Source organism: Dromiciops gliroides, chromosome 4, assembly GCF_019393635.1.
Source record: "Dromiciops gliroides isolate mDroGli1 chromosome 4, mDroGli1.pri, whole genome shotgun sequence".
Lineage (NCBI taxonomy): Eukaryota > Metazoa > Chordata > Mammalia > Microbiotheria > Microbiotheriidae > Dromiciops > Dromiciops gliroides.
Window position 1 is genome coordinate 290,928,265 of NC_057864.1, and position 22,089 is coordinate 290,950,353.

A 22,089-nucleotide genomic window follows, 5' to 3' on the forward strand; every position below is an offset into this window, starting at 1 on the left:
CTAAGGATGGAAAGATCTCTGACCCATCTGCTGAATTCTGGATTGCCATATTACTGTAAAATTATTTGAAGGCTTTATGCTAACAACCGAGTACAAAATTTTTTTTAATATATTTGTTTGGAGACTCTAGTCCTGAAAGTCATAAAGTGAGTGTCAATATTTTTAAAAAATCACTAATGAATATCAGACTCTCCATTTTCTGCTTTCATTTTTAATAATACAACTTTACATTCAACTTCCCCATGTCACTCCCCACCTGGAGATAGGCACTGTGGCATATTTGCAAGATCTAGGTTAAAGCCCAGCCTCAGACTCTATGTAACCCTGGGCAATGCACTTAACCTTAGTCCCCCCAGGCAATTGTAAGACTTAAAGTTGCATTAAAATGCAGAGGATCATACATTTTTGAGCAGCCCAAAGTAGGAATTTTTCTGGTTTGGGTTCAATGAGGGGGAAAGTGAGATTGAGTAGGGGGGGATAGACTATATATGCAAAAATAAATAAATTCGTTATTTTTTTTTAAAGACTGTAAATTGCAGAAAAGGCATCCATCTGTACTGGCAGAATTTCATTGGGAATTCCCTTTATCAATGAAATCATAGGTCTTGTTAAAGAAAAACAAAACAAAACAATTACCTAAAATCTAAAACCTTATTTGTTGTAACTAAAATTTCCCTTTCTTATAGTAATGCAGATTCACAAGTGTCTGATAAGGTTTAAACAATGATGACAGTATATGTTATTACCTTCTGGTCTGGAAGGGCACTAAGTAATCTTTGGGACCCCAAGGTTTGAATCACAGAATCTCAGCCTTGGAAGGCAACTCAGAAGTCATCAAGTCTGGCCTATACATGAGGAAGAATCTGTTCTATAAAAATCTTTTTTTGTTTGTTTGTTTAAATAAAAGTATTTTATTATTTTCCAGTTACATGTAGAAATAGTTTTCAAGATTTGTTTATATAAGATTTCAAATTTCAAATTTTTCTCCCTCCCTCCCCTTCCTCCCCCCCTCCCCTAGACAGCAGGCAATCTGATATAGGTTAAATATACATAATAACATTAAACATATTTCTGCATTAGTCATGTTATATGAGAAGGATCAGAGCACAAAGGAAAAACCTGAAATCAGAAAACCAACAGCATCAAAAACAAAAGAAATAGTATGGTCCAATCAGCATCCATATCCCCCAGTTCCTTTTTTTTCCCCCCCTGGATTTGGAGAGCCTTTTCCATCATGAGTCCTTTGGAACATTCTTGTTCCGTTGGATTGGTGAGAAGGATCTAATCTATCACAGTTGGTCTACATATAGTGTTGATACTGTGTATAATGTTCTTCTGGTTCTGCTCATCTCACTTATCATCAGTTCATGCAAGTCCTTCCAGGTTTCTCTGAACTCCACCTACTCATCGTTTCTTACAGCACAATAGAATTCCATTTCTATAAAAATCTTGATAATTGGTTTCTCATTCTCCACTTTTAGCCCTCTGGAAATATATGATATTAGACCCACAGAGAGGCAACATTTTAGATATTTAAATGACAGTCTCTGAGTTAGAAGGGACATCAGAGATCATCTCCTACACATAATTTCTGACAAGTGGTCAATGTCTCAAAATCCCCATGCCTTCCTAATAGCATCAGGACCAGAAGGCTAGGGGGGCACTCACGATAGTAAGTATATATAAATGTGTGTGTGTGTGTGTGTGTGTGTGTGTGTGTGTGTGTGTGTAAGTAATACAGAAAAAATCTCATTGAGTAAAAACTCATTGATTAATTGATTAATTGGTGGTTTTGTTGCTTATCTATCAAGAGAGATCTGTCACAAGAAAGGATGTTGATATTAGGTATTGGTTTTTATTTTAAAAAAATAAACTGTCCTGAGTACTAATATGTCAGCTAGGTGGCAGAATGGGCACCTAGGTGGCACAGTGAATAAAAACACCGAGTTTGGAATTAGAAAGACTCATATTCATGAGTTCAAATATGGCCTCAGATTCTTACTAGCTGTGTCACCCTGGGACAGTCACTTAAACATCCTGTTTGCCTCAGTTTCCTCATCTGTAAAATGAGTTGTAGACACTCCAGTATCTTTGCCAAGAAAACTCCAAATAAGAGTCAGACATGTCTGAAATGACTGAACAACAGGTGGAAGATTGGATAGAGCATGAGACCTCAAGTCAGGCAGGCCTTAGTTCAAATCAGACCTCAAACACTTACTAGTTGTAGGAACTTAGGCAAATCATTTAACCTCTCTCTGCCTCAGTTTCTTCATCCGTAAAATGAAACTAAGAACAGCATCTACTTTACAGTGTGGTTGTGAGGATCAAATGAGGTAACATATGTAAAGCACTTTGCAAACCTTAAAGCTCTACATAAATATTATTATTGTCATTACTATGATTTGAGCTCAGTAGACACTTCTGGTTCTATGACCCTGAGCAAGTCATTTAACCTCTGTCTGCTTCAGTTCTCAATCATAAAATATGGATAATAAAAGCACCTATCTCTCATGGTTGTTGTAAGGATCAAATGAGATCATATTTGTAAGAGGCACAGTATCTGGGCACAAAGTAGAAATGCTAGTTATACCAATATTATTGTTGTTATTAGTGATTTGACCCATTCTCCTATAACTTCTGCATCCACAAAACCATGTAATAATCACTGATGTTCAGAATTGCAATCCTGAAACAGTATAAGACTGTCAGTGATGAAAGAGATGTAGATTTCTTTCTTTCCTATTGATCCTCCGCACACAGCCTTTGCTACAGCCAAACCAACCTACTTTATTCTTTCCAGACACAACACTCTCTCCCGCACTTCCCTGTCTTTGTGAAGGGTGTCTTCTCTCATCCCCACTCCCTCATCCCTGAACTCCTCCCCAGCACAATGCCTAGCACATAGCAGGTGCTTAATAAATGCTTCTTAGATTGACCTGCATTCAGTTGGTGTCACTAAAGCAAGGCTGTAGGTATTACTGAAAGTTTTAAATAACTTTTTGGGAAAAGGGGAGGTATTAAGAAGTGACAGGGATATAAAAAACAGAAAACATCAACAAAACATTAAAAAAAACCCAACAAACAAGAGAGAGATACCAAAGCTGTTCTAAAATGGTTAACCCACAGCAAGAAGTCCCCATTTCTCAGTCATTCAGAGGAATGGAGGTTTTACTAGTGAATTTTCCCTTCTCTGAACACACAGCACTTACTGTCTCTACTACTTAACTGGCAATTGCTGTGTACTCCTCCTTATATTGTTGTCTAGGATAGATGTTTAACTCTTGTATGCTGTTTAACCTCTCTTGTATTTATGTCTTTTACTTTCAAGGGATGTGAATGCCCTGGAAAAACAAAACAAAAATCAGTTTTGTATAGTGTGTGTGTGTGTGTGTGTGTGTGTGTGTGTGTGTGTTGGGGAGAGGGCAAGTCTCTTTAAGTTCTAAATATAACATTAGAATTTTATGAACAAAGCAATTTACATCTATTTTTATTTAATGCCATCCTAGACTAACAAATTGACTTCAAATTTGTAAAAGATGCTTTAAAAAAAAAAAGAAAAGAAAAAGATGGGGGCAGCTAAATGGTGCAGTGGTTAAAGCACTGGCCCTGAATTCAAGAGGACGTGAGTTCAAATCCAGCCTCAGACACTTGACACTTACTAGCTGTGTGACCCTGGGCAAGTCACTTAACCCTCAAGGATTGCATATATTTCAGTTTCTTCTCAAATTTCCATTTTCCTGCCCCCAAAATGCTCCCCCCACCACCAACTTCAAAATTCCAAGAAAACAGCTTCTCTAGTTAATCTTTATAATTAGATTGTAAACTCTTTGAGGGCAAGCACCATTTCTTATAATTTTTTGTATCCTCCCAGGGCCAGAGAATGATCCTCTGCACCTAGAAACAGATAGGTGGTGCAATGAAGAGGGTGCTGGATTTAATAGTCAGGAAGACCAGCTTAAGACACATCTTAGCTGTGTGACCCTGGGCAAATCACTTAACCTCTGTGCCTCAGTTTTCTCATCTGTAAAATGGGTTGTCATGAAGATAAAATGAGATCATATTTGTAAAGCACTTAAAGCTATTATTTAGAAGGTATGCAATAAATCAGTAAGTATTTATTAAGTACCTATTATGTGAAGAAAAGTGAAACAGTCCCCATTTTCAAAGAACTTAAGTTATATATAAAAAATAATTGGAAGATAATTTGGGGAGGAGCCTTGGTGGTTAGAAGGATAAGGAAAAGTCTTCATTCTGAAGGTGGGGCTTGAGCTTACCCTTGAAAGAATACAGAGATTCCAGGATTTCAATCCATACTAATTGACTCAAACATAGAAGGAAAAGCAGGCAGAATATGCCTTAAAAACAAATGTTACCTATTCTATCAATTTAAAGATGGACACCCACTAGAATTGGAACCCATTATGTGTTGTTTCATACTAGAAAAGACAGGGTTCAAAATATACCTTTCAAAATCTCCTACAGATAGTACTATTTTAAGTCTTACATGTGTCCTAGTTTTACTTTTCTTTTGGATGAAGAAAGAAAGTGGGAGCTGGTGTCTGTTAGCTAGAGGTAAACTAGGAAGATCCATTTTTTTCCCCTCACTATGTTAAAAGAAATCATGATTTGTCACATTACACTTTCAAAATTGAAAGAGCTCCAGATACCCTTAGGGGGAAAATACATTTTTGTTTGTTTTCCAGGACTCAATGTTGAATTCCCAATCACATTCATAAGCACGTAACACCGGCCCATGCATTCTCTGTTCTAGAGAGAGCTTGCCAGACGTTTCAAAGGAAAATAGTGAAGCTATTTACAGAGCCTCTTCATTTCACCCTAGTGATATATCCTTTGTTCTGTGTCCTTTTCACTCAATCTATGCTCTTTAAGGAATTCCTTGACAGCCACTTTCTCTAGAGTGAAGGGGGGAAAAATGGAACTCACTCTTACCATTAACTATAAAAACACTTTCACTGAATGAATATGCTCCTAGGCACTTAAAGTCTAGTTACTCTGTCTTAATGTGAAGCAGCAGTTCCTGGAAAAGTACCACATTTTACACCTCATACAACCTAAATAGCGAAATTCAAGATTTGGAAATCAAATTCCAGTTAGAAAGGAGGGGACTACTTTTTTTTTTTTTAACAAATAGCCTTTAAGTTCCCTTACATTGTCTGCATGTCTGGCCTCCCTTCTCTTTCCACTAAGGCAACAGGGGATACTAGAAAGATTTCAGGATTTCCAGTTAGAGGATATGGATTCAAATTCCAACCCTCCTGCTAGGAGGTCACCTGTGTGACCTTGACCTTGAGCTGACAAGTCCCTTCCATTTCCATGTCACTTCCTTTTCCAAATCGATGGTCCTGTCACCCAATATTTCAATCTGACCAAGTCGTTCCTCCTTCCTTTTACTTTTTTTCTGCTCCCTCCAGCTCTGAACAAATCCACAAACTACATGCAGTGTGAAAAGATAGAAAATAACCAGCTATGTAACTCATTGCCAGTATTCATTCCATAGGTTCACTGGCCTGGAAAAGACATAAAGGTTATCTAGTAACAGACGGACACTCCTCCAGGCTAAACATCATTTAGGTCAGCCCAGGGAAGGTGGGAATTTATGCCTACCCTTAAAATGTTCAGAGAAGGAGGCTACATGACCTTTCTTTTCTCTAGTGTCTGTTGATCCTTAGCAACTCTTGCTTCTTTCTTGTGTATAACCCCATCCTTAAAATCATTTCAGCTTATGTTCTTCTGGCCTCCATTGAGCTTTTGGAGCACAGTGGATCACAGTCACTTCATTTACTTAAAGGTCTCATAAGACTACATTTACATAACTGTCGGAATGTGTTTGGGATGAAAGAGGGGAAAAAATGAAATGATCATCATTATCTAACCTTAAAGTTTGCAAAGCACTTTAAGCTCTCTGTGGGAAAAAGTCATATCATATAATTTCTTATGAGAAATCTATTACTATGTATGAGGCAACTTAGTGGATAGAGTATCAGGCTGGGAGTCAGGAAGACTCATCTTCATGAGTTCAAATCTGTCCTTGGAAATTTACAAGCTGTGACCCTGGGCAAGTTACTTAACCCTGTTTGCCTCCATTTCCTCATCTATAAAAGGAACTGGAGAAGGAAATGACAAACCACTCCAGTATCTTTGCCAAGAAAAAACTCCAATAGGGTCACAAAGAGTTGGATGCAACCATAACAAATGAACAACAGCAACAATAACTATCTTTCTTTCAAGGTTGTTGCTGTCGATTCATTTCAGTCATCTCTGACTCTTTATTACTCCATTCATTGATTTGCTCTGTAAAATGGAAGACAACAGAAGACCTGGCACTAACTTGAATTCTTTGAAGAACCAGAGAGGCCAACGAGGATATGTTGGAAAAGAACGAGAATTTCCGGTACAACTCTGACAAGTAATTATGTTCAACTTATCCTTCAAGATTTCCAGTGATGAAGAACCCATTCGCTAGCCCTAATCCTTAGGAAGTAGCTCCTTCCAGGGAGCTAAAATATGCCTTTCTTTGGTTTCTCCTCATTGCTCCTAGTTCTCTTAGGTAGCTAAGCAAATAAGGCTATTCCTTCAGTGAGATAGCCCTTTTAATATCTGAAGGCAAATCCCATGTTCCCACGAATTTCCTCTTCCCTAGGCTAAACAACCAGAGTTCCTTAAGCCATTCCTTAAATGTCATGGTCTCTAGTTGGTCAGTGTCTCTCTTATATGTGATACTCTGAACTAATACAGTTCTCCAGATGTGCAAATTAGCAGGGCCGAGAACATTAGTGAAGAAAGAGCATTGCAAAAATTGATGCAGGCAGTCCAGTTAGAGGTCCACTTAGCTACAGGTAGGAATAAATTCTCTACAATCTAAGGCCAGGGTCTTTTTCTTTGCATCTCCTGCCCATAAGCATCCTTGATGTATCTCTATCTAGCAAATAAATGAGGCTTGTATGTTTTAACACTGGCCATAAATTTGTTATAGAACAGACAACTAACATTACATTTGCTATCTTTTTCCTTTCGTTATGCAATCTGCCTGACATTTCCTTCAAAGTAGCTTTTCCCTTTTCTCACCGTTGTTCATTCTACATGTTGCTTTCTGTGTCTGATTTCACTATATCTCCATGGATGCAGCTTGGCTGCTCAGATTCAGGCAATTCAGTATTTCCATGGCATAGCAATTTTGAGGGCCATCAGCCAATTATTTAATTCAGCAACGGTTTTAAAAAATCACTTGTAAAAGACTTTGGCCACCTTATTTTGCCAATGATAATAATCATAATAATAAAAAAAACAAACAATAAACAATGAGTGAGAAGGTCTGGTTTCTTCCTCAGGTACTAATTATCTGGTTTAACATTAATTAAGCAAGTCAATTTCCTCTCTAGCCTCAGTTTCCTTGTCTAGAAAATAAGGAAGTTAGATTAGATCTGGAAGGCTCTTTTCAGATCTAAATCCTGTTTGTCTGGGTGTGTGTTTACTATGAAAATTAGTCAGACTCTTCTATATACAATCATTCTCCCTTTGTAACCTTCCTCCAGCTTGGTACCACTCCAACTTCTGCTGAAGAGTCTTTCCATTGTTTTCTGGGTTTTGGTTTTTTTTTTTTTAGGCAATTAGCATTAAGTGACTTGCCCAGATTCACAAGGTCTGAGGCTGGATTTGAACTCAAGTCCTCCTGACTCTAGAGCCTTAGGCCTTCTCCCCCTTGAGATCAATAGATGGTCCCATTAAAACAGGCCTCCATCCTTTTGCCTTGCCAATTTTGCATAACTATTTGTTCTTTCCCATTTTAGGTGAAAAGACTGGAAACTCCAATCTGATAAGTACTGAGAGAGCAAGAGAGCAAGTGGGAATGCCAGGGTTCCACAATTCAGGTTTTGTAGCCAGCTTAGCACTGATGTACTGAGCAGCAAGTGACCTTCAGGACTAATTTCAAGAACTCATTTGATGGCAGTGTTGCATCTGGTGGGACCAAGTATGTAGAAACTGTGTGCTAGGTCTGAGCCCACTCTCTCCAGAAACTAAGGTAGGATAGGAGAGTATGGGCCCCCTGGGTATTGGAGGGAAATGTTTGTGCTTTTGTTCTTCCTAGGTCTTTGAAATATTCTTTTCTAAAACTATTTGATGTTAAGTGATTAAAGGGTAAACTAGTACCTAATAATGAGGCACACAACTGGTAGAGCTCAAGCTAACAGTATCAAAGACATCACCAAAGCCTTTAAGGTAATCCAAGAACCCAGAAGCCTTTGGCCTTGTTCTGCAAGGGTTAGTTCAGAGCGCACTCATTACAATTGAAAAACAATATTTTAGTCTTAGATATGCTTTCTTCTTCTTGCACATAGCAATTGTCTTGGTTTATCTTTAGGTAAGAGATAGGGACAGGACCTTTGGATTTCATTGGTATAGGGGACTTCTGGATGAGGAAACTTCCGTTACCAACGCATGTTTGCACCTTCCTTACAATTCAGTGTTAGGGGGTGGCCTAGTTCTGAGCTTCTTAAACTGTGGGTCTCAACTATTCATGGGGTCATGTAACTGAATGTAGGGGTAGCAAAAGTTTTGGCAACAGTAAAAGGTTATGTATGCCTACTCTATATGCCTATATACCAGGGGTTAAATAAAAATTTCTCGGGTGAAAGGGGGTTGAAGGTGAAAAAAGTTAAAGAAGCCCTGGGACAGAGCACTGAGAGTTTGGTGACTTGCCCAGAGTCACAATATGTGTCAGAGGTAGGAGCTGAACACAGGTGTTCCTGGCTCTGAGAGTAGCTCTTTATCCATTATCCCCCAATGCCTCTTGTGCCACTCACTTTGAAGTGAAGTCAAAAAATTAGTGTCATCATTTTCTCAACAATTATTTCCTGAGTCAATCCTATGAGAACAAACTTTATCAGAAGACCTGAGTTCTAGTCATAACTCTGCAATGTAACTGTAAGCAAGTCATTTAGTCTTTCTAGGCTCATTTCATCATCTGTAAAATAATAGTAATTTACATTTTTACAGTGCTTTATAAGCATCAAAGCACTTTCACATAAACCACTTAAGTTTTTACTAACAACCTTTGTGATGACAACCTTTACTTATACCCCTTCATTTTAGAACCAGAGTCTCAAAAAGGTTAAATGACTTGTTTGAGGTCATGAGGGCTAAAATCACTGGAATTAGTGATGAAAATTACTTCACTCCAATCCCTTCATTTTATAGATCATAATGTCAAGGCTCAGAAGGAAAGTGAGATGTTTCCAATTCACAGGTAGTAAGTAGGAGGGTTTAGATTTGAACTCAAAGGATTATCAAGGATCCATAGGATTAATTTAAGAGACTGAGAGAAAAATAAACTGGGAGCTAGGGAAGAATTCATGCCAAGAAAAAAACCAATGAGATGGATGTAAAATATTGTATATATTGCATGTTTGTTTGTTTGGGGTTTTTTTTGGTGAGGCAATTGGGATTAAGTGACTTGCCCAGGGTCACACAGCCAGTAAGTGTCAAGTGTCTGAGGCTGGATTTGAACTCAGGTCCTCCTGACTCCAGGGCCGGTGCTCTATCCACTGCGCCACCTAGCTGTCCCTATATTGCATGTTTTTTCAACATATTGATTAGTTTTACTAAATTGTTAACTTCTTTAAAAATTGTTTTTGTTATATGGGGTGGCTATCTGGGGTGAGAAAGGGAGAGCAAGGGATACAAGCAGAAATTCAGGGAATATAATATATATGCATATCAATATTTTTTTTAATGAACCAGTGAGGGCTATTTTCAAAGCTTAGTTCTATAACTGCTGCCTGCCTAAAATTACCTATCAATCCAAAAATAAGCCCTGCTATATGGCAGACACTTTGCTTAGCATTGGAGGCACAAATACAAAAGTGAAACAGTCCAAGCTCTTAAAGATCTATAAACTTTACTGAAAACAATGAGAAAAATCTTAATGCACTCAAGACTAGTCAGTCTATTCAGAGCCATATACACCTTTGGCAAACTGCTAGGTCTAAAATGTAAATTATATTTTACAATCTCTGTAAATTCTGCTCAGGTTTCAACCCTGTCCCTACGCATTACCACTGACATTTCAAGTCATATTTCAATAGCTCAATGGATCCACAATTTCATCCTCATGGGAACTCCCTTTCTACCAGTGTATAACCCATCTATGCTTTCCCATCCTCTGTGATTCTTGATCAGATCATTTGATAATTCTTCCAGAGAGAATCTGTCCAATGTGCCAAAGGCCTTCCTTGGGGGTATTTTAATATTTCATAGATAAGAATCCAGCACTCACACATCTCCATCTCTTATATTTGACTTTTGTTCCATAAATGGTCCATCTCTTTTTCCAGTAAAAAGTGTCCTTTATCATGTCTCCTTAGAGGTGAGTCATTGTGGTAAAAATGCTATAGCCTACTTGCACCCACCATAGGTCTTTCCATTGCCCTTTGGGTCATATGCAATTTTGATTCTTCTTAGATTATTATGTTCAGTGATTCATAGCTGTACAGACTCACCAGAAAAACAGCAATGTTAAAATGATATGCTTTGACAGTGTGAGGCAGTTTGGAATCACTGAAAGTGCCCTATGCTTTCCTAAATTTTGTCCAGTCTGTTTTCCTCCTTCTGTTCAATTCTGGATCCAACTCTACTATCTGGAGGCTCTGAGATTATTTATACATGCACACAAACATACATTTAGTTGCTCATCCATTCAACAGCATGCCATAATCTGGGCAGAGTTCATTCTGAGGCAGCTAGGTTGCACAGTGGATAGAGTGCTGTGACTGGAGTTAGGAAGACCCGAGTTCAAATCTAGCCTCAGGCACCTACTAGCTGTGTGACCCTGGGCAAGTCACTTAAACTGTTCATCTTAGTTTCCTCAAATGAGATAATATTTGTAAAGAGATTAACACAATACCTGGCATATAGTAGCTACTATACAACTGCTTATTTCCTTTCCTTTCCCCTTTTAACCACTTGATTTCTCCTGTAGTCTTTTTTTTTTTTTTTGCAGGGCAATGGGGGTTAAGTGACTTGCCCAGGGTCACTCAGCTAGTAAGTGTCAAGTGTCTGAGGCCAGATTTGAACTCAGGTACTCCTGAATCCAGGGCCGGTGCTTTATCCACTGTGCCACCTAGTTGCCCCTAAAGTCTTAATAGTGTTTTGGGGCTTAAGACTATCAGTAAAATTTCCTCTGCAAACATACACAACTAGAACTGCATTTTTTTTTAAGGATTTTCCTGTTCCATTTGGACATGGTAAAAGCTTTCAGTGAGCATATGTCCTGTTTTAAACCTCACTTGATACTGATAATCATTGAATTACTGAAAAAGTTCTCACTGTGGCTGTGTGTATCAAAGAATCCATTTTTAAGAATCCTTCCTTCTATGAGATGTCTTGGAAACCTATTCCTGAGGGTCTTTAAACATTTGTTGCCTCCAGCACAGATTTCCTCACGTATGTGGTTGAGTCCAGATGCTTTTTATGATTTCGTTTTCTCCAGTGCTATTTACACTTCATGTAGTACATCTAGTTCTGAGTCCAAATGTGGTGGGGTTGGTTTTTTTAAAATCATGAATGGCAAAGGTAGACTGTCACAGAAATAATAGCAAGTAGATTCCATTTTTCGCTTATTTGTTGTTCTTCTGATCAATTTCATCTACAACATTTCTTGAGAATAATCTTGGTTAAGTGTCCTGCTAAACTTTCTGTAGGTTCATTTTCCCCATCACTGCTATTTGCTGCTTTGTGAAGTGAAACTGCTTATAATCTTTTGTGGTTCTTCTCTCTAATGTTTTGCAAAAGCACTTATATACTAAATTGATTTGTCCTTGGCTGCCATGTCTTTCTGCTTGTCTTCTTGTGCTAGCAATTGCTTTGCCTCAGTTTCAACCAATAGCTAGGATTCTGATTTCATAGTCAACAAGAAAGGCTGACATTGTTTTCATTGCACGCTGTGTATTCTTATTTTTTATACTTTCTTCTAATTTGATAATAATTTTGATATTTATTCAAACCCATAGATGATCTCTCTATGCCCAGATTGTTTGAAAATAATTCCCTCGTCTATAACCAGCCATGTCTTAGTTATTGAAATTAAGACAATTTCTTTTTGTGTGTGTATGTGATACTGCTGAGTGCATGCCATGTCTGGCATATTCTGACTCTTGAAGAAACCATTCATGACATACAAACATGAGACTTCTGAGAAGTCAATAAGCTTTTAGTTTTCTTCATTTCTTAGTCTCAAACCAAATTTTCCAACACTTTTTTTTACTGGCCTCCTGAATGCCCACTTTCACTGTGAAGTCACCAAGTGTCTAGGTGATATAGTTAGTGAAATGGTTTTGAGGACATTATCAAGTTCTTCACAGAATTTCTCTGCTTCTTCATGCTCTGCAACAGAGGTGAATAAACAGCAAATTTCTTCATGGTAGCACTTGATGAGCAATGCAAAAGGGCCACAAGAGCTGTGAAATGATGTCTCTTGTTGCCCTTGAGAATGTTATAAAGGAGTTAGGAGAACCAGCTTCATTTATTCTTATAAAGAGACTGTAGGCTACTCTTCCATTTAGATGCAACATTTTTTCTGGTTCATTTATAAAAAGATGGTTGGGGCGGCTAGGTGGTACAGTGGATAAAGCACCGGCCCTGGATTCAGGAGTACCTGAGTTCAAATCTGGCCTCAGACACTTGACACTTACTAGCTGTGTGACCCTGGGCAAGTCACTTAACTCCCATTGCCCCACAAAAAAAAAAAAAAAAAAAAGATGGTCATTTAGTTCCTCCAGGAGTATATCAAGTCATTAGTCATTGGACAAAAATCTTACAATTAGAGCATGCTAATATTAACTTTAACAAATGGTATAAAAGCTCTGTATTATCCTCTGCCCTCTTGTCTAGTACCATCAAAGATAATATACTCAAATTTTCCCCTCTCAATTCTACCTCAATAATATTTCTCACATCCAATGCCTTTTCTTAACTCACATTGCCATCACCCTACTTCAGGCCTTCATAATCATTTGGACTACTTCAATAGCCTGGTAGCTGTTTCCTTGTCTTAGCTTTCTTCAATCTAGCCATATAACTGTCAATTTTATATAGCTCAAGCACAAGTCTAACCATATAAATCCCCTATTCAAGAGATCTAGTTGGCTTCCTCTTGCATTGGCTTGGCATTCAAAACCTTTCTCAATTTAGTTCTTACCTTTTTGGCTTCTTGATTATCAATTTCTTTCATGACCCATCTAGTCTAGGCAAACTGGCCAACATATTGTTCCCCACAGAACATTTTGACTCTTACCTCTGTGGTTTTGCATATCACCTCCACCTCTTAGAATTCCTAGCTTCTTTCAAGGCTCAGTTCAAGAGTCACCTCTTACACAAGACATATCCTACTACTGCCCTTGAAAAAATAATAATTTCATCAGCTCCCTCCCCCATTACTTATATATGTTTTGTGTTTTCTTATCTTTGTTTATCTTGTTTCTCCCCAATAGAATATAAATCCTTGAGAGCAAGAACAGTTTGATTTTTTGCTTTTCTATGTCTGATCCCTAGCATGGTTTCTGGAAGAAATGTAATGGATGCTTAATAAATTCCTTTTTAATGAATATACACAATATCATTAGCATATCAACTCAGTCATTGGACAAAAATCTTAGAATTAGAGCATAGTGATATTCATTTTAACAATAACTCATTTAAAAAACTCTGGGATATATCACCCTCTGTCCCCTTTTCTAGCACCATAACAGATAATATACCCAAATTTTTATCATTGATTACAACAATGAAGTGAAAACTACACTAAAATGTGACCAAATTCTAATTAAATGTAATGACTAACTTTTGTATTTGGAGAGGAGCAATGAAACACACTGTACCCCTTCCTTTGATTGAGAGATGGGGAACTAAGGGCTTGGCTTTTAGCAATGAAAATCGTATCAGGTATTTTGCTTAACTTTTTCTTTGTTAAAGGGAGGAAAGAATTTCTATTTGGCTTCTGGAAATTCCTCACATAGTAGATGATCTATAAGTTTTCTTCTTTGTCTAAATATTCCCTTCAGCTAGAATGGAAAAGAACAAACAAGAAGGTCAAGGATTGAGGCCTGTTTCTCAGGGTCATACAGTTTTAAAGGAGGGAAGGCTCCAAGACCCTTTTATTACAAGGTCCCTCATTAGACTCAGTGACCATGAGTTAGCAAGATCCTCCAGACAAGAAAGTAGTCATAGCTGATGCTGACCCAATTAAAAAGCCTCACATCTTCCATATGATTAAACTGACTAGGATCAGTTAAAAAATATCCATATGTGTTCCACAGTCTAACCAAGAGACTTTCCTTCCACATCATCATGATTCTCCTGGAAGCAAACTTCTCAGCATCTTGTAGATATTGAGAGGTTGTATCAGCCCAACAAACTTACAGGGTGTGTGCAAGCACCTACCCCCCATTACTCTTTGTTTCTTAATGTTAAGATCAAGGGGTTACATTTTTATGATCTTGAATATCTCCTTCCTTCTTATCTTATGTTTAAGGCTTCCAGGAAATTATGCTCCCTGCCCCACTCCCCCCATTTTTCTTTAGATTTTGCAACAGCAAATATCCCTGGAAAATCAGTGGCACACAAAAGCAAGAAAAATGACCAAGTACACTTATATTTATAGTGGATAGAGAACAGGCCTGTGACTTAGATGGCTTTTTGTGTCCTTTATGTGTATATAACACACACAAATAAACTCTATGCGCTATTATTGTAGGGGCCAAATTTTAATTGGAGAATGTTAGTTAGGCAGCTCGCTGCAATATTGGGGCAAGGAAGGAGATTAACAGCCTCTTTCAAAAACAGAACAGGGTTTATTAACAAGAATGAACTTAAAAACACAAGTAAGATTAGTAGAATTAAGGGAAAGGAAAGAAAAGGAATGGGGGAAGGATGATAATAATACAACCTGCATCACACCACCACCTGGGGCTCAGCAGAACATGCAGCTGCGACTCGTCTCTTTCCAGCTCTAATGCCAGAATGGCAAATCTCCTCCCTTCTCCTTACCAGCAAACCCCTCTCTCACAGGAAACGAGGTGGTCTCACACACACAGCTAATTGGCCGGCAGTCCTGATTGACAGAATTAACAAGCTGCTCTACAACTGCCAGCCCCCCTTCAGCTTCTGGACGCCAGAGTTCACTTGACTGCCTTCACCCAGCTTCCAGTCATGGCGGGGCTGCCCTCATTATGATTTGGCCAGGCCCATGAAGGTGCTCGGGTTCGAGCCAGAGTGAGGTTAGGGTGCACGGGGTTTCTAATTTTAGGCAAAGATGGGGTCATAGAAACCTCAAATCACAATAAATTCTTTACATTATAAAATTACTGATACATATATTTCCAGGAATGTAAAAATGAAATTTTCTAGTACCATGTAAAATAATACAGAACAATGAATCTATTATTCTGAAATCTAGATGTTATGAGAGATAGTGACCAGCTCTACAATTTTCATCCACAGGGTCAGGACAAGGAGTAATGTAAGCATTACTATGCCTCATTTCAATGAAAATATACAAATTGATAAACAGATGAAGGGAAGTGATTATTCACATTACAAAAGAATTCACTACAGAGTTCTTTTAAATTGTGTTCTGTTTACAGATCATTAACTACTTAATTGGAGAAAGAGGAGAAAACAGAAGAAAAACAAGGGTAAAGTGTTATGTGCCACCACTAACAAAAAATCAATAAGAAAAGAGGGTAAATAAAGCATTTCCATCTTAACAATAAGCCAAAGAGGAAATACTATTCAAATAATAAAACTTTTTAAGACTATGTCTTGTTCAAATAGAGGTAGGAGTGCCCATAAACACAGAAATTTAGCAGAAGGAGAAAGTTGTACTCTAGTGGAGAGAAATACAGAAAACCTGGGGTTCTAATCCAAGCCCTGTCATTAAGTAGCACTTAACCTCTCTCCCATCAGAGAAGGGGTTGAACTGTATAATCTTAAAAGTCTCTTCCATGTCTATAATTTTAATTTAGACCAAGGGATGAGAATCCTTGTGTCTATCAAGGAACACTAACAGCACAAAGAAAATTAATCAGGGGCTACATATTTTTTTTAAATCTTAAGTTTGTGTTTTTTCAAGAGAAAAAATAGATTTTATTTATCTACATGAATTAACAATGACTATACAATCTTGTTTTTAAAATTCAATGAATAACCCTGTGGGTATGTAGGGGGGTGTATACAGGGGGGGGATATATACATGCTTCAGTTATATATTTTAACCAACTAATAAAGCAAGTCAGATTGAAGAATATTTCATTCTTAACACTGGAAGGGCTTCGACCTAACTGAAGCACCCCAAGGGCAGTCAAGTCAAATCATTACTACCATCTCACATTAGGCTTGATAGAGACAGCCCAGGCTCTTCCCTAAATCTTCCCTCCCCACATCCACTAAAATGGCTTCAAATCCACATCCCACATCTATCATTGACAAAAGCAATCAAGGGGGCAGAGCCAAGATGGCAGAGGAAAGGCAGTGATTTGCCTAAGCTCTCCCCAAGACCCTTCCAAATATTTTCAAATAATGCCATGAAACAATTCCTGGAGCAGCAGCACCCATAAAAGGACAGGGTGAAATAATTTTCCAGCCAAAGGCAACTTAGAAGGTCAGCAGGAAAGGTCTGTCATACTGGGGTGAGAGTGAAGTGTAGCCCAGTGCAGCCTGCACAAGCACAGACCCAGCCCCAGTGAAGACCCAGCCCCAGCAAACCAGGAGCAGGCCTCCAGAACCTCTGAATCAGCTGCAGCAGTAACTGCTTCTGGAACTCAGTCCATAGACAGTAAAGGGGTCGAATAGTTGGCCAGAAGGAGATTACAGAAATCTCTTTGCCTAGCACTGAGGCAGGACTCTTGTTTTGCCCATACTCTGATTCAGGTCACAGTCTTGGGTGGAGGCCCCAGGCAAAGGAGGAGCACACATACACAAGAGCATGAAGCCACAGTAGAGCAGGACTCTGTTCATAGTTCCAAGACAAAAGCAGGCCTGTGGTTGCTTGCAGACCAGAGCACAGGCCAGGAGACTGGTGAACATACCTCTCCTTAAATCATATCACCCTGGAAGATCTAAGGACTTACAAATTCCTAGAAGTATCTCCGAGAATAGCTGTACAAACCCCCTGAAGCTTGGGACAGTGAGCCTTTCACCCTGGAAGGGGTGTCCCACTTTAACAAAGAGTTAAAAGTCAAGAAATAGGCTGGGAAAATGAGCAAACAGAAAAAAAAATGCTGACCCTAGAAAGTTTCTATGGTGACAAGGAAGATCAAAATACGTCCTTGGAAGAAAATAACAAAGTCAAAGCTCCCATATACAAAGCTTCCAAGAAAAAAACATGAATTGGTCTCAGGCCATAGAAGGGTGCAAAAAGGTCTTTGAAAATAAAGTAAGAGAGGTAGAAGAGAAAAGCAATCACTGAGAAGAATCTGTCTTGGCATCACCAACCTTCACTGTTATCCAACTGCCAACAATATGTATGTAAACCCAAGACACCTGGGAGTGTGAATCTCCCCCACCCCCCACCCCCATCCCACCCCAAACATCAGTCTTGCTTCCAGATTAGTTCTCAAAGCCATCATCTTGGGAAATCATTCCTGAGGAGATGGAAGCCAGAGCAACTGTTTCTGTTGATGTTGCAGCCCCAGCTACTGAAGGCAGAAAAGAAACTTCTTGCCTCTCAAGTCCTTAACCCTTGAGGGTTTCAAGAAGGATTATCTTTGCTCTGTTTGGCCTCAGAATACATAATAAAGAACAAAGGAAGTAAGATGCAAATTTAGGCTTGACGTCAGGAAAAACTCCCTAACAATTGAGGTGTCTCAGTAAAATTGGCTGCCTCCAGAGGTATTGGGTTCTCTCTTACTGGGAAGTCCTCAAGTAAAGGCTGGAGGACTAGCTGTTGAGTACATTTGTAGGGAGAATTCTTTTTTTGAAATGAATTGGACCAGATGGCCACTGAGGTTGTTTCTAATTCTCAAGTTCTGATTCTAAGATACCTAACCTCTTTGGTGCTCCAAGTAATTTTATGAGATGAGGAACTTAAACAAAGGATTTGTTGCTAGATTTGAGGGAGTCTATGAACTTGGATGGGAAAACATGACATCTTTATTTTCAATAAGCTTTAGTTTCCTTTGTAACTTTAAGCATTTACATTTTTTCATTAGAAATTATTTTGAGAAGAGGTACAACTGACAAAGAAATCCATGATACAAAAAAATTTAAGAACTCCTGCTCTAAAATGATAAGTTACAGAGCTGCCTATCTGCACTGGTTGAAGGAACAAGAGTTACAAACCAACAAAATAACAGATCCAGATTTTTTTTCCTTCCCTGCTTCCTCTAAAAACCCCTAATTACCTTTTTAAAGCAAAAATCAAGGGGCAGCTAGGTGGCACAGTGGATAGAGCACTGGCCCTGGAGTCAGGAGGACCCGAGTTCAAATTTGGCCTCAGACACCTGACACTTACTAGCTGTGTGACCCTGGGCAAGTCACTTAATCCCAATTGCCTCACCCCCCCCCAAAAAAAAATCAAACTTCAGTTCAGTTGTTTTTCAGTTGTGTCCAACTCTTTGTGACCCCATTTAGGGTTTTCTTGTCAAAGACACTAGAGTGGTTTGCCATTTCTTTATCCAGATCATTTTAAAGATAAAGTACTTAGACAAACAGGGTTAAATGACTTTCCCATGCTCACACAGCTAATAAGTGTCTGAGGCCAGATTTGAACTCAGAAAGGCGAGTCTTCTGATTCCAAGCCCAGTGCTCTATCCACTGAATCACCTATTTGCCCTCCTGGCCCAATTAAACCTAGAAAACATAAAAAGTGAATGCCCTAACTTTTCAGTGTACTTTATGGGAAATAAAGAGCTTGTAGTCAAGAGAAGAGTAGTTACATATTAACTATGAAGGAAAAATAAATGTATCTTAACAATGATAAAATAGGGACCACTATAATAATTCTTCTGACAGTATGTGTCACGGAGCATGGAAAGCAAGAGCTTTTCAACAAGATAAGACTGAAGTTCTTCAATACAGGAAAAACTTCACAATTGTCTCTCTCAGCATTTGCTCCAGTGTGAACAGATGTAGCAAAATAACTTTTCAAAGACATAAAAATACACCAAACTGTCATTTGACCTTTTAAAATGATACTGGCATTTTAATCTTGCAATGCCAAGTTTACTTGCACAATAAAGGATGTCCACAGATGGACCATGCTTCCTTATATTGTCATGCTTATCAACTAAAGAGGGAAAGACAGGGACCCCTTGCAATGTCAGAAACAGTGCAGACCAATCATTTGGAGCTTGGCTTAAAAATACAATGCATGAATGTAGGGGGAATATTATTGTACTTTAAGAAATTATTAATATGGAAATTCAAGGAAATATGGGAAGACAACATGAACTTATGTTGAAACAGAAGAAACAAAGCCTATACCCAATGACACAGTATAAAGATAAAGAACGATAACAACAATTGAATGCTACATAATCATAATGACCAACCTTTGTCCTTGAGAAGGGATAAGAAAATGCACCTCTCTCCCTTCTTTACAAAGTTGGGGCACTATGAGTATAAAAGATTGCTCATACTGCAACACTTGGCTAACATGTTGGTTGGCTTGCCAATGTGTTTTTCTTCTCTTTTTATTCTATGCTATAAGAAATGGTTTGATGGCTAATAGAGAGGGATATATTCAGAAATGAAGTAGACATAAAAACAAAAGATAACTATTTATATATATCTACATATAATTTAAAGAATCACTATCTAGATAGTCTATGAAGAAGGAGCTATCTTAAAGGCTCATGGTCTCTTTCCTCTAATATTTTTTTTTTTGCTGGGGCAATGAGGGTTAAGTGACTTGCCCAGGGTCACGCAACTAGTAAATGTCAAGTGTCTGAGGCTGGATTTAAACTCAGGTACTCCTGAATCCAGGGCCGGAGCTTTAACCACTGTGCCACCTAGCTGCCCCCTCCTTCCTCTAATTTTTAACTAGTCAACTTTGACTTCTGAATCACAGCCAGGATCCAAAAAGATCATAATGGTTTAGAGTACTGGGTTGACTCTAATAGGACAAAACTTAAGAAGGATAAATATAGTCTTACACCTAGGTCCAAAAAAATCAGCTCTGTAGGTACAAAATAGGAAGAGTATAGATGGAAAGCAGTTCATTTGAATAAGACCTAAGAAGGGTGGAGCCAAGATGATAGAGTAGAGGTAGCAACCCAGCTGAACTCTCCTAACATTCCTCTTCAAGCAACTTTAAAATAATGCCTCAAACTGAATTCTGGAGTGGAAGAACCAACAAAAGGTTAGGGTGAGACATTCTTCCAGCCCAAGACAGCTTAGGAGGTTGGCAGGGGAGGTCTATGACACTGGGATGGTGGCTGATCTGGAACATACATGACAGTAGCACCAGCTGTGGGTCTTAGAGGCAGCCACTGCAGTGGCAGAAACAGCTTTGGGAGCAGAAAGGGGGTCAGACAACCAATCAGAAAGAGATTAGAGGGGACTCTTTGCTGGCACTTCATGCTGCACTCGGTTTACAGTTCCAGGTCACAGGACAGTGCTTGTGGCCAGTCAAAAAGGAGAAGGGGCCCTGGTTCAGAGAGGGAAGAATATATGTATGTATGTATGTATGTATATTAATATGTACACACATATATTCTTATAAATATATGTATATATATGTGTGTGTGTATATGTGTGTGTGTGTGTGTGTGTGTATATATATATATATATTCTTATACACACATACACACTCATTTGGCTATAGAAATTTACTTACCCAATAGGGAAATAGGCAGGAAAGGAAATAAGAGAAAAGGGAGGTGGTGATAAGAGGGAAGGGGATTAAGGGAGGCAATGGTCAGAAGCAAAACAAACTTTTGAGGAGAAACAGGGTAAAAAGAGAGGATAGCCAAAAGAAAATAGGATGGGGGGGGGGGAAATACACAGTAATCATAACTGTGAATGTAAATGGGATGAATTAACTCATAAAATGAAAGTGGATAGCAGAATGGCTTAGAAATCAGAATCTAACAATATGTTGTTTACAAAAGATACACTTGAAACAGAAAAATACACAATTAAAATAAGGGGCAAGAGCAGAATTTGTTATGCTACTGCTGAAGTAAAAAAGGCAGGGGCAGCCATCATGATCTCAGACAAAGCAAAAGCAAAATCAGGAAAACTATATTTTGCTGAATGATACCATAAATGAAGAAATATCAAAAAATGTTATAGCAAGTTTCTCTTCTCTTCTCTGACAAAGGTCTCATTTCTTAAATATATAGGAAAACAGAGTCTAATTTATAAAAACAAGAGCTATTCCCCAATTGATAAGTGATTAAAGGATATGAGCAGGCAGCTATTTAGTCTTTTGAAAAATGCTCTAAATCACTATATTGCTTAGAAAATGAAAATTAAAATAATTTTGAGGAACAACTTCACATCTATCAGAAATGATAAATTCTGGAGGGGATCAGAGGAAAATACATTTGCCAATTAACTGTTGGTTGAGTTGTGAACTGTCCAACCATTTGGAGAACAGTTTTGAACTATGTCTAAAGGGCTATAAAACTATGCATATCCCTTGACCCAGCAATGCCACTATTTTGTCTGTATCCCAAAAAGATCAGTGAAAAAGGAAAAGGATCTATATGTAAAAAATATAGCAGCTTTTTGTGGTGGAAAAGAATTGGAAATTGAGGAGATGCCCATCATTTGAGGAATGGCTAAACAAGTTATGGTATATAAATATGATGGAATACTATTGTGCTACAAGAAATAATGAGGGGGGCAGTTTCAGAAAAACTTGGGAAGACTCATATGAACTGATAAAAGACAAGTGAGAAGAACCAGGAGAGCATTATTGTAACGATGATCAACTGTGAAAGATTTAGCTACTCTGAACAATACAATGATCCAAGACAATTCTGAAGGACTCATGATGAAAAATGCTACCCACCTCTAGAAGGGAGAGAGAGAGAGAGAACTGATGAACACAGTGCAAATTGAAATATAATT

The 22,089-nt window shown here is 38.4% G+C and overlaps 1 protein-coding gene across 3 annotated transcripts in view; it reads right to left on the minus strand.

The window, feature by feature from the left end:
- B3GAT2 (beta-1,3-glucuronyltransferase 2) overlaps nt 1-22,089 on the minus strand; it is a 133,081-nt gene that overhangs the window by 90,656 nt on the left and 20,336 nt on the right. The gene's annotated exons all lie outside the window — the stretch shown is intronic.